This window comes from Aristolochia californica, unplaced genomic scaffold (genome assembly GCF_029961685.1).
Source record: "Aristolochia californica isolate CCGP_79_NKW_82.1479 unplaced genomic scaffold, dmAriCali1.0.hap1 SCAF_5, whole genome shotgun sequence".
Taxonomy (NCBI): Eukaryota; Viridiplantae; Streptophyta; class Magnoliopsida; order Piperales; family Aristolochiaceae; genus Aristolochia; species Aristolochia californica.
In genome coordinates, this window is record NW_027182214.1 from 38,515,995 (window position 1) to 38,529,219 (window position 13,225).

Sequence of the window (13,225 nt, forward strand, 5' to 3'; positions counted from 1 at the left end):
CCCGAGAAACTCGTGCGCCTAGGAAATTTATCTCCCCCTCTGTTATACAAATGATCCCCTCCTCTCTGATCTGGAATGAGAGGTACAGTGCCTCCCCCCTGGTTGAGGTGCCCCCCCAGAAATAAAGGGTCCTTGCTGACCTGAGAAACTCGTGTGTCTCGTAAACTCATCTCCCCCTCTGATCTGCGAATGGTCCCCTAGAATTGGGTTCTTGCCAGTGCTCAGACCAGTCTCCATGCTATCCATCCTTCCTTTCAAGCTTTCTAAACTAAGAGTGAATTTCTCCTCCAATGCAGAAAATTTCTTGCCAGTAGTCAGACCAGTCTCCATGTTATCCATTCTTCCCTTCAAGGTCTCCATATCGATATCAATTTTGGAGAACCTCTCTAGGACTGTATCAAATTTTCTTTCAAGCAATTCAAAGTATTCATTGGTGCTTCTCCCTGCCGGGTTACCCTACTCTGATACCAAGTTTTTATAGTCCCTAGCCGTGGATCTAGTAACTCGGCAAGGTATAGATGAATCCAGCACGTTAAGAGGGTTTGACTCACTGTAATGATCCAAGAATAACCTATTCTCTTTGTTGAATTCGTTTCCCTTGAAAAGGATTTTCCTTTTCTTAATTATGGATGAAACCAGAGAATCAATGGAGCTCCTTGATGCCCCAACGTGGAACCCCCTTTCTTATGACTCACGTCAAGGTAGGGTTTCCTCTACCATGCAATACTGGTACCTTACGTAAAAAGAAATAGAATTCTAATCTTCAATACTTGGAACAAGATTAAGAATTACCTCTTGACGTCAACACCAATCCAGCAACCAGAATTTGTCCTCCTTCTTGGTTAGCTCACGCCAACCCTTCTCCCTTTCTGGAATTTCCTTGAAATAGAAGGTCTTCTCTTGCAGCTCGGAAGAGAAAGGTAATTCCTCTTCCTTTTCCTTCCAAGATCTCCTCAAAGACTCCCCAATGGATGCAACAAACCACCAAGAGAGTTCACGCCAAGAACCCTAGAATAGGGAGCCTAGCAAGAACCTAAATTACCCTAGTTTATGCTAATTCCGAACTTGCTTTATTTCTCCATCCTTACCCCTTGAATAGGGTAATTAACATCAACATAGGTTAGGGTTATAAAACCCAATTCTACCCCTACCTTTAAGTCTTATTAAAAATCAATAAAATTAGAAATTAAAAGCAACATAATAATAAAAGTAAAGTAGATGACTCAGTGTTATTGAGTCCATAACACATTGCATTCAAATAAGGTTTTTCATTGCATCTCATCAAGCCACATTTCTTTAGCTATTTTTTCCTTAATCTTTCTACTTTTTGACACTCTTCAAATTTTTTTTTAGTTGAACACACTTCCTCATCAATCTCTTGTTTCATAAGCTCTTAATCAACCTCCTTAATAAGTTCTAGGTTTGGGTCGACCCCATAAGATAGTTGTGAATAATACACATTACTAACATAATATCCGTTGGAGTTTTAATTGAATAATTGAGCTCTTCAAAATGAGAAATATTTTCATTAATACACCAAATATCTTTTCTGTTATGGTCCTGGGTGAAGTACCTATGTCTTTCGCTCATGACAGGCCGGTCCTTTGGGTAATATTGGCTAGGTGCTTAACATTTGGTATCAGAGCTATTGCTACGTCGTGGGTTCGATTCCCGTGTGCTGCAAGCAGCGTGTGGAGGTGTGTAGCCCTGGGCCGAGGGGGCGACCTAGTGGAAGGGGCTACCAGAGTGTGTTCCCGCACCATGGGCCATCGCTATAAGCGGAAGGGGCGACCTGAGTGAGTTCCCGCACCTTAGTGTCGTCGCTAGAGTGGGCCGTCGTCAGAAGTGGGCCGTCTCTAGTGTAGGCCGCTGTGGGCATCGGCCTCGCGATGGTGGGTGTGATGTTATGGTCCTGGGTTAAGTACCTATGTCTTCCACTCCTGACAGGCTGATCTTTTGGGTAGTATTGGCTAGGTGCTTAACACTTCCAGTATTCCTCAATTGGGTATGTCTATGATTAAACATCTCTTCAAAATTCTTACCACCATAAAATAAATACTCGTTGTTGTGATAGTGTTTACCTTGATATGGTGCAAGAAAGACAACTCACTACATAATATTTAACGGAGAGAAAAAATAATTAAGTTATTACAATTAAATAACTAATACCAATTATTGATATTGCTTAGATGTTACCTTTAAGTACAATCAACTTTTCAACTTCTCTTGTCAATGTATTACTCAAAATCCATGAATCAAATTCAGACCTTTCCCAACCACCCAAAATATATGTGGATATGAAGTCAAATGTGCATGCAGCCAACACATTTTGTGTTGGATGTTCCATTTATCCTCAATACCTTTGTCAAATTTAGGATCCCATGAATAATACCTCGAGCAAGGGGAGAGAGAAAAAAAGGAAAAAGAGAAGAGATCTCAAGTAGAGAGAGAAGAGAAGGAAAATAAAAGAGAGTAAAGAGAGAACACTTCACACAAGAGAGAAGAAAGAAAATAAGAAACTTGCTTGATGAATTCTGAGTTACAATCACCTCAATTTATAGTTGAGGAGGTGATAGAGTCCATATATAGTAATTTTAGGACTCCTAATTACATTCCAACTAGAATTCTCCAAGATAAACCTATCATGATAAGATTATATTATCTATTTAAAAGACTAATTTAACTCAACTACAACACCTTCTTTAAGGACGTAAATCAAGGTAGAGAGCCAGCTCTTGGTCGTATCTTGTGGGTCTCTCATGATCTTCCAACTCATGTAGATAGAGACACCAGCTTATGGTATCTTTATGGGCCCCACTGGATATTCAAATCCTCTATTTAATCCCAAGACATGTTCCTTATCTCTTAGCTAGAGCCACTTTGTATGACGACTCATGTTGACCCCTCTTGAACTCATGGTGGGTCCCACATTATATCACTCCCCCTCAAGCTGGGGGTGAAAAAACATCATAGATGTCCAACTTGCTGCAAATGTTGGACAAAATTTTGTTAGTGACTAGTTTGGTGAGAATGTCTACAATCTGGTTCTGTGAAGATACATGCTGGAGAGATAAGATGCCGACAGTAAATTTTTCTCGTATAAAGTGGCAATCTATTTCTATATGTTTTCTTCTCTCATGGAAGACTGGATTTGTGGTGATGTGAATTGCAGCCTGATTATTGCAATATAGATTCATGGGAGCTTCTTTGTAAAAATCCAGTTCAATTAGGAGAGATCTAATCCATAGGAGTTCACTGACTGTGTGTCATGGCTCTGTACTCTGCTTTTGCACTAGACCTTGCAACTACATTTTGTTTCTTGCACCTCCATGTAACTAAGTTTCATCCAACCATTGTACAATATTCTGAAGTAAATTTTCTGTCGTCCGGGGATCCGGCCAAGCCTGCATCTGAGAATCTTTCGATGTTGAAGTGTCCATGACTTTTATAGAGGAGCCCACTTCCTGGTGCTCCTTTCAGATATCGTAATATCCATTCTAGTGCTTGCCAATGACTGAGTTGTGGTTTGTGGACACTAGTTGCATATGAAATATCTGGCCTCGTTATGCAAAGATAAATAAGTGTTCCTACCAATCTTTGATATTTTACGACATCTACTTCTCCAGTACCTGCACATAATATTGTATTCGAGTCCATAGGAGTTTCTACCAGTCTACATCCCAACATTCTAGTCTCCTCCAGTAGGTTAAAGACATACTTCCTTTAAGATAATATAATTCTATGTCTGGATTGTAGTACTTCAATACCCAAAAATATTTTAGCAATCCGAGATCATTTGTCTTGAATTCAGTACATATCCTTTCTTTTGTCTTTTGGAAGCCCTCAGGATCACTACCAGTTATAATAATGTCATAAACATATACAACTAGAATTACCTTGCCCTTCAATGTGTCTTTAATAAAGACAAAGTGATCTCCAAAGCATCTGTGAAATCCGGCCTGTATGAGTGCTTGACTAAAATTTTCAAACCATGCACAAGGCGATTGTTTGAGACCATAAATAGATTTTTGTAGGTGACATACAGACTCCCCCTCAACCACATATCCAGGTGGTTTCCGCATATAAATGTCCTCATTTATATCTCCCTTCAGAAAAGCATTTTTACATCAAGTTGATAGACTTGCCAGGAAGAGTTAGCTGCCAGAGATAATAACAAACGTACCAAGTTTAATTTAACCACTGGGGAGAAGTTTTCTTCATAATCAATGCCATAGCATTGTGTATAGCCTTTAGAAACAAGGCGAGCTTTCAACCGAGCCACGGAGCCATCCGGATTGTGTTTCATTGTAAATACCCATTTGCAATAGATGGGTTTCTTATATGAAGGAAGGGGGACTAGAGCCCATGTTTGATTTTCGTAAAGAGCCTGCATTTCTTCATAGCCTCCTTCCACCTTGGATGTTTGAGAGCCTCCTAATAGGATTGAGGTACATATACAGAGGAAATAGCTGATAGAAATTGACAACAAACAGGGGATAGGCGATGATGAGACACAAAGTTTGTTATGGGGTGAGAAGTAGAAGGCATGATGTATGATCTGGGCTCTTTCCTAACAACAATAGGACGAGTATCATATTCTGGGCAAAAAATAATTAGAGAAGATGGACTTACCTCAATAGGATCTGATAACTCAGCAGGTGTGGAGTAAGCCAGTGTTTCTGGGGGCTTAGTAGTTTCTGCAACATGGGGGACAACCGGTCAAGGAGAACCTCGAATAAAAGATAAACTTGAGGAGCGTTTTTAGAATAATATGGAGAAACTTCAAAAAATATGACATCCTGAGACACAAGTAAATGTTGAAGAGAGGTATTATAACAAACATAACCCTTTTGTGTGCGAGAGTATCCTAAGAAGATACACCTCACATATTTGGGATCAAGTTTACTATGTTTTATGGAGGAAATATGGACAAAACATTGACAGTTGAAGACTCTCAAAGGTAATGAAATAGGGTCACCATCAGGTAATAATAGAGAGTACGAAGATTTTTTACCAAGAACGGAAGAGTGTAACCGGTTTATAAGAAAACATGCGGTAAGAACTACATGCGACCAATAATAATATGGAAATTTCATGGCATATAGTAAGCCGCAAGTTACCTCAAGAATATGATGGTTCTTCCATTCGTCTACACCATTTTCTTGAGGGGTTTAGGCACATGATGTTTGATGAATAATACCATTTTCTTGACAAATCGAGTCAAGATCTTTGAATGTGTATTCTTTGGCATTATCCGACTGAAGGACTTTAATTTTCTGCCCAAACTGAGTGAGTACCATTGCATGAAAAGATTTAAATATCAATGGTATTTCAAAACGCTCCTTAAATAAAAATAACCAAGTGGTACGAGTGAAGTCATCAATGAATGTAATAAAGTATTTCACGTGAGAAATGTTGGAGACACTCAAGGGTCCCCATACATCAGTATGAATTAACAAAAAAGGAGAGACACTTTTAACTTCTAGATGAGGTGAGTATGTAGACCTTTGATTTTTACTCATTTTACATGCTTCACAATAAAGGTCTGATCGCACTTTAAGAAAAAAATGATGAAGAGATTGGGTGAACGGATGTCCCAACTGGTTGTGCCATAACCTGGTCTCAGGTGTCACAAATGGATGTAGTATTTATTTGTGGCCCATCCAGGTAGTAGAATCCCCCTTGTTCACGGCCTCCACCAATCACCCACTTCATTGTAAGATCCTGAAACACATATGAAGTGGGTGAGAAAGTGATAGAGCAATTAAAATGTTTGATGAGCTGACTAATCGATAAAAGATTCAAAGGGAAAGTAGGAACAAAAAGGATATCAGTGAGCGGAAGTGATTGTGTAATAGAAGTGGATCATTTTCCTTGAACTTTAGTTTGTGAACCATCAGCAATGGTAACAAATTTATGTGAAAGACATGGAGAAACTGAGTATAGAAGATATTTGTTACCTGTAAGATGCTTGGAGGCTTTTGAGTCAATTATCTAGGATGAAGAGGAGGAAAAAACATACCTGAAGCGGTGGTGGCAGTGGTTGGTGAAGAAGTACTTGGGGATGATCTTCATTTTGTGGAATAGTTCATAGTCTTCATCAATAAAAGTATGCTTTGGAGTTGTTGTGGTAGACTGCTCTACCTTTGTATCACTCCCTAAGGCTTGGTTAGCCCTATTCTCATTAGCTTTATAACATCTTTCTTGAGAATGGCCCAATCTACCACATATAGAGCATTCTTTCAGGTGAAAACATGTGTCTCTAGTGTGGCCATATCCCTTGCAATGGGTGCATTCCTTCCCATATGTTCGGTCAAAACCAATCCTTCCACCTCTTCCTCTTCCTCTATAAAATCTACCTCGACATCGGTCTTGGTAAGATGGTGTTCCCCTAAGTCCAGAGTATATAGCGGTTGTCATTTCAGTAGTAGAGGGAGAAGCGTTTGGAATACAGAGAAGCATAACACATACATCATCAAAAGTGGGAACCGTAGAAGAGGTTAGAAGGTGAGTCTTAGCAACCTCAAGATGCGATTTAATGTTAGCAAGGCATATGGCAGTTATCAAGGCCTCTTTCTGTTTATCTTGGTTAGAGATATCTATAGAGGTTGGTTGGGCAAATTTCCATTCTTGAAGAAAGCCTCGAAAGTGGGCCAAATATTCATTTATATTGTCTCCTTGTTTGGTGGTAAGTATCCATTGTTAAATACCATATGGCCTTTGTAAGTTATCAGAGCTTGAATACAACTTGGCGCATGTCTCCCAAATTTGTTTAGCCGTCTCTAAATGAATGACATTATTGGAGACAAGTTCTCCCATATTGTTGATAAGCCAACTAATAACCAATGTATCCTCCTTTAACCATTTGGTATAGAATATATCATCTTCATCAATATGTGGTCCACGGTTGGTGAGATGACCAACTAGGTCCTTTGTGAAAGAAACCGACGAATCAATGTGGACCAGTTCATAAAATTTGATACCCCCCATAAGGGTACATTGGTGATTTTGATTATGTCACTCTTGTGACTCATATTATCTTCAGCCATAGTAGACAAATCAAGTAAAATAGTGCTCCAATCAAGTAATCAAAATATGACCAAGCGGAAGACTTTAACCAACTCAGTTAATGGAGATGCTTAGCATAAATTATAAGTAATTAATTTTAATGGATAATGACTCATAAAAGGCTCAACATCATCCTTCTTTATCCGGTAATCTTTATCCCATAGATTTATAAAAAATTCCAATATGCATTGGTCTCGGTCATAGTATTGTGCAAACCGACAAAAATTGTCTTGATAATCTCTTCTAATCAAAGATAATCAAAGATGCATATATTATAATAATCTCATAAGAAGAAAACATGCATAAGTACATCTCTAAACCACCTCTTAATACCAAAAACCAGTAGCATAAAATTAATAATATCAGAAATAAATACTTATCTCTTGAGCTTCAATTTTGCTTCATAGGGAGCCTTCTATGAGTAGCTTTTAATCATATCTTCATAGAGCATAATGGGGATCCTAAATTGGTAGCTCTGATACCATGTTGAATTTAGGATCCCATGAATAATACCTCGAGCAAGGGGAGAGAGAAAGAAAAAAAGGAAAAAGAGAAGAGATCTAGAGTAGAGAGAGAAGAGAAGGAAAATAAAAGAGAGTAGAGAGAGAACAGTTCACACAAGAGAGAAGAAAGAAAATAAGAAACTTTCTTGATGAATTCCGAGTTACAATCACCTCTATTTATAGTTTAGGAGGTGATAGAGTTCATGTACAAGTAATTTTAGGACTCCTAATTACATTCGAACTAGAACTCTTTAAGATAAGCCTATTATGATAAGATTACATTCTCTATTTAAGAAACTAATTTAACTCAACTACAAACACCTTCTTTAAGGACGTGAATCAAGCTAGAGAGCCAGCTCTTGGTCTTATCTTGTGGGTCCCACATGATCTTCTAGCTCATGTACATAGAGATACCAGCTCATGGTATCTTTGTGGGTCCCACATGATTTTCAAATCTTCTATTTAATTCCAGCACATGTTCCTTATCTCTTAGCTAGAGCCACTTTGTATGAAGACTCTTGTTGACACCTCTCGAGTTCATGGTGGGTCCCACATTATAACCACCTTGATACATATTCTATTGGCATTTTTAGACGAATATTAGTTCCATCAGTAGCTCCTACATAATGCATAAAGTACGGCCAAAATGTATTTTTGTTTTTTTATTTATGGGGGAACTTGTAATCCATCAGGTTCTTTGAAAAAAATTATCTTCCAAGGATGCTTGGATGACTTAATGGAAGTGACTGCTAATAGAATATGGAATTTCATTGGACAATTATTCCAATTATGGGTGACTATATAAAGGAACTTTGCCACTTACTCCTCTATGGCACTATATACAATATCCTTAAGATGATATGTTTCCTTAAGATGTTGTTATGGTCCCTAGTCATGGATCTTATAACACAGGGTTGTGGGAAAGTCCTATGAATTAGAACAAGAAGAGTAGGAGATAGAGCAGTTTCGTTGAAGGGAACCTGAACCTGTGGGTTTGTTGAGGAGAACTCCAACCCTAGAGCTCGTTGAGGAGAACTCCAAAATGGTTTAGGTAGAATCAACACTTGTCTCTTCCCATTCCATTTTCCCTCCAAATAGTACTCACGCCACCTAGAGTTCAAGAGGAGAAATTACAAATATGCCCCTACAGCTATACTACTACTAAACCGAATTATAAAATAAATTAAAATCAAATAACCCAATGAGTCCATGACTCAGCCCTGACGTCTCTACATGACTCAATCTACTATTGAGTCTACAACATTACTCCCACATTGCTAAAGAGCTTGTCTTCAAGCTCGAATTCGGGGTAGACCCGCCGAAAGTTATCTAAGTGTTCCCAAGTAGCTCTTGCTGGTTCAGTGTCGGTTTACTAGAATAGAATCTCCCACTAATGATTAAGAAGTTGGGCATGCAACACAAAGGCTGGAGAAAGGATAACTCGTCCGTCATCCACAGGAGGGAGGAAAGGAGTTGGAGGAGGGTATGCGCCTTTAAAGGGTTTAAGAAGGGAGACATGTAAGACATCATGAAGCTTTGTGGTGGCTGGAAGTTGTATCTGATAGGCAACCTGTCCAATTCACTTGAGGGTAGAGAATGACCCAAAGTACTTGGGGGAGAGTTTATGGTGCTGCTGGCCAGCAAGGGAGTGCTGTCGGTGAGGTTGCAGCTCGAGCCAGACGTAGTCCTCTGCATTGTATGTGATGTCCCTTTGACCTTTGTCATAGACCTCCTCCATACAAACTTGGGCCTTCTTCAGATGAGCAGTAATATCCTGTAACATCAGGTCACAGTCAAGGAGGGCTTGATCAAGTGCTTCAACCCTGGTGGAGCCCAGAACATAAGAGAGGAGGAGGGGTGGATCTCTGCCATAAAGAACTGTGAATGGCATGGCCCGTAAGGCTGTGTGGAATGATGTGTTATAGCAATACTCGGCCCATGTTAGACATTCCACCCATCGTTTAGGTCGGTCACCCACAAGACACCGTAAGTACATCTCCACTGTGCGGTTAACCACCTCGGTTTGGCCATCAGTTTGAGGATGATAGGAGGAGAAGTTCAGCTCGGTGCCACACAGTCAAAAAGTTCCCTCTAGAAATGGCTGGTAAAGACCTCATCCCGTTCACTGACAATGGATTCCAGAATCCCGTGTAAACGTATAATATTCTTGAGGAAGACAAGCACCTCTTTGGAGGCCGTATACGGGTGTGCCATTAGAATAAAGTGAGCATACTTGGAGAACCGATCAACTACCACAAATAACATTGATTTTTCGAGCATACTTGGAGAACCGATCAACTACCATAAATAAGACTGATTTTTCGGAAGTCTTGGGAAGACCATCAACAAAATCCATAGATATATCAACCTAGACTTGTGTGGAGAGGGTGAGAGTTTGGAGGACGCCTGCTAGACTCAAGTTTTCCGCCTTGTGGCACTGACGTACCTGACAAGCTGTTAGGTATTCAGCAATGGTTGCTTTCATGGCCTGCCAATAAAAATCATCCCAAATGCGATGCAATGTTTTATGGACACCTCCGTGGGCGCTGCCATGATATGCAGGTATAATGGCTGCAATCAACGAGGAAGTGTGAGGTAAATTGATCCGATTTTTTTAAAAGATGAGATTGTCCTGGATGGACCACTTAGAGTCCATGTTGCCTTCATTAATTTGTTGTTGCAGCTCTTAGAGGGCGGGAATATTTTGAATTTCCTCTTTAACCAAATCTAACAAAAGAAAATGAAGTTGGCTCACTGCATAGATGAGTTGTTGATCCTCGAATTGCCTTGATACTGTGTTTAACTTACTAGATCGATACTCCATAGAAAAGTCAAATCCTATCAACTTACTGATCCAATGTTGTTGAGGAGAAGTAGTGAGGCGTTATTCTAGCATAAATTTGAGGCTATAATGGTATGTGAATGTGAGAAATGCACATCCCCACAAGTAAGGTGGCCAGTATTGAACCACCTTGGCCAACCCGATCAGTTCCCTTTGATAGGTTGCCAATTTATGATGTCGTACTGCCAACTGTTTGCTGAAAAATGCAATGGGGTGGTTGTCTTACTAAAGGATAGCCCCGATGCCCCTACATGACACATCACACTCTACTATGACCTCAATAGTAGGCCGAGTCATGCAGAGGCACAGTGGTTGAGTCATTTAGTATTATATTAATTTCTTTTCTTTCAATTTACTTTTACTTTATTTTTATTTCAGTTGAAGAGTTAATATGCCACAAGGCCATTATTATAATATTTTATCATGAACCTTGTTAGCGTGAACCCTACTTAAGGGGTGAAAAAAATGAGAAAGGGTAAGTCTTGATTTAGAGTAAACAAGGGTTTTGAGTTCTCCTAAACGAGCTTAGGGGTGTGCGTTCTCCTTAACGAACCTAGGGTTTTTAAGCTTCCCTTCGTCTTGATTCTTCTTTTCTCTGCTTCTTCTATATGAATCACGGTGTGAGATCCGGGACTGTAACAACTGGTTTCAAAGCATGGTAACATGAGGGATTGCAACAATGGTGAGTTAAGAGAAATGGTGATGAGAGGGCAGAATGTGCACGACAAAGGCATAGGCAGAAAACGAAAGAAGGTTTGCTCAAATCATGCAGTAGTTGGAACAAATCCCAATTCTTAACCAGCAACTCGACAAACTTGAAAGGGAAATACAAATGACAACAATGCGTATGATATTCGTCCATCTTTCATTAAAATTTCTGAGGAAGGGGCCACAATCGAAATATATTTTTCCAAGGTCATAGAGAAAGGTTGTTCGACCTCAAATCTCCGAGCAGGGAAATCCAAAGCAAAATTCCCGAGCATGGAAATCCGAAATCGTGGACCTTGGAAATCTAAATTATCGGAACTGGCTGATTTGGGTTCGACATAAAAAAAAAAACCTTTCTCATGCAAGCAAAATGACTTCCCGAACATGTGACGGAAAAAATTTGAGCTACCTCTGTCTCAGAAAAATTTCAACCTAACTTCTCCAAGCTTCTCCAAGTGGAGAAGCACCATGTGGCTGATGTTCGCCATTGGCAAAGAGTCAGGCTCCACTTTGTCAGCAGCTTCATTTTTTTTTTTGCCATTGACGGGTTATGCAAACTGAAAGGCAAAGAAATATAGAGACTTCGATTTTGAAGTAGAAATTGTTGCCCTGGCGGAAGATGAGAGGTCGGGTCCAGAGGGTTTCGATCTAAAACTGCTTCAATAAGATGAGGCCCCTAATAGTGGTGTTGTAGACGTAATTCCCTTCGTGGTTGCTGGGAACATAATCAGGTATGAAATTGTCATTCCAAACTTTATTCCAGTGGAACGAGCAATACTTTCTGTCTATGAACCTAATGCTCCATGCTCCAATGTAGCTCTTAATGCTTGGGAGTTGTTCGAATTAAAGCCTACACGATTTGTTGTTGCTTAGTCGGCAATACCAAATAGAAATAATTCTTCTTTTTGGAATCGTGGCCATATTAAATTTCAAGTTGCAGAGGGCCTTCGCATTGGCTACAGTCAAAAAAGTTTTTAGCATTGCACACTGTTCCAGCAGTATTGAAGGTCAATCTGCCCAAAGTTGAGATAACCAATCTCTTGCAGTGGACTAATCTTATACTATATGAAATGCCTACAAAAGCGATGGAGTACTGAATTTCTATGCTAAGAGGTTTTGTTGAATAGGGGAATGTGGTGAATTATATTGTTGTTGATGAGAACATAACCAATGCGATTTGTTCATTGTCATATATCCAACAGTAGCATTCAATCTAAAAAGTTTGTGATGAAGTTTTTTGGGTTACATGTATTTTGCTCGGACACGGTTCGTTGAAATGGGTGGTGATGTTGTTGTGGGCAAGGAATACAGTCCTATACAAGATGTTGCTGATTCTTTCTGCACAGAGATAGCAACATATGCCATCTGTGTTCTTGCTGCATGTGCCATTCTTGGAGCTCTTGACACTAAGGTGATGACGAATTTTAAATTTGAAAATGTTGCTGCAGTGAAGAAAGGTGCACAATAGCAGAAGATGAAAACTGATAGTAAGGATTTTGATGCAATTGAGCAAAACATGGAATATGTAGAGAATAAAGTGGAATTGCAGGGTGCATCTATAGATCATGAGAATCCTCTAAATGCCAAAGTGAAGACTATTGTTAAGATCTGTGAGCATAATTTGGAAAAAAGAAAGTTGATAGGTCAATATTTAGGATAGCTCAACGGACTACCTCATTTCTTTGGTCACAAAGGAAGATGTGGGTTGCCTACAAATTTTAATTCCACCTATTGCTATGAATTAGGTTCTGTAGCAGGTGCCCTTCTTCATTTTGGAAAGACTGACTTAATTTCATCGGTGGCAAACTTGGGTCCTAAAGTTGAACAAGGGACTGTTGGTGGCACTGCATTGACTTCACCTATGGATGTGGAGAGGAGACAGGGTAAGTTCAAGGCTGTCCACAATGTCTTGGAGTTGTGTTTGGCCTTGAGAAACTCCATGATTGACATGTATCCTATGTGTGGATCCATAGAGGAAGCTATTGGTTTTGCAACACATGGGTTCTGCAGCGATTCACTCCAATTGTTTGGTAAAATACAAACTCATGATGTTGGACTACATGAAGTAACTTACCTAGGTCTGTTCAGTGCTTACGCTAAGGGT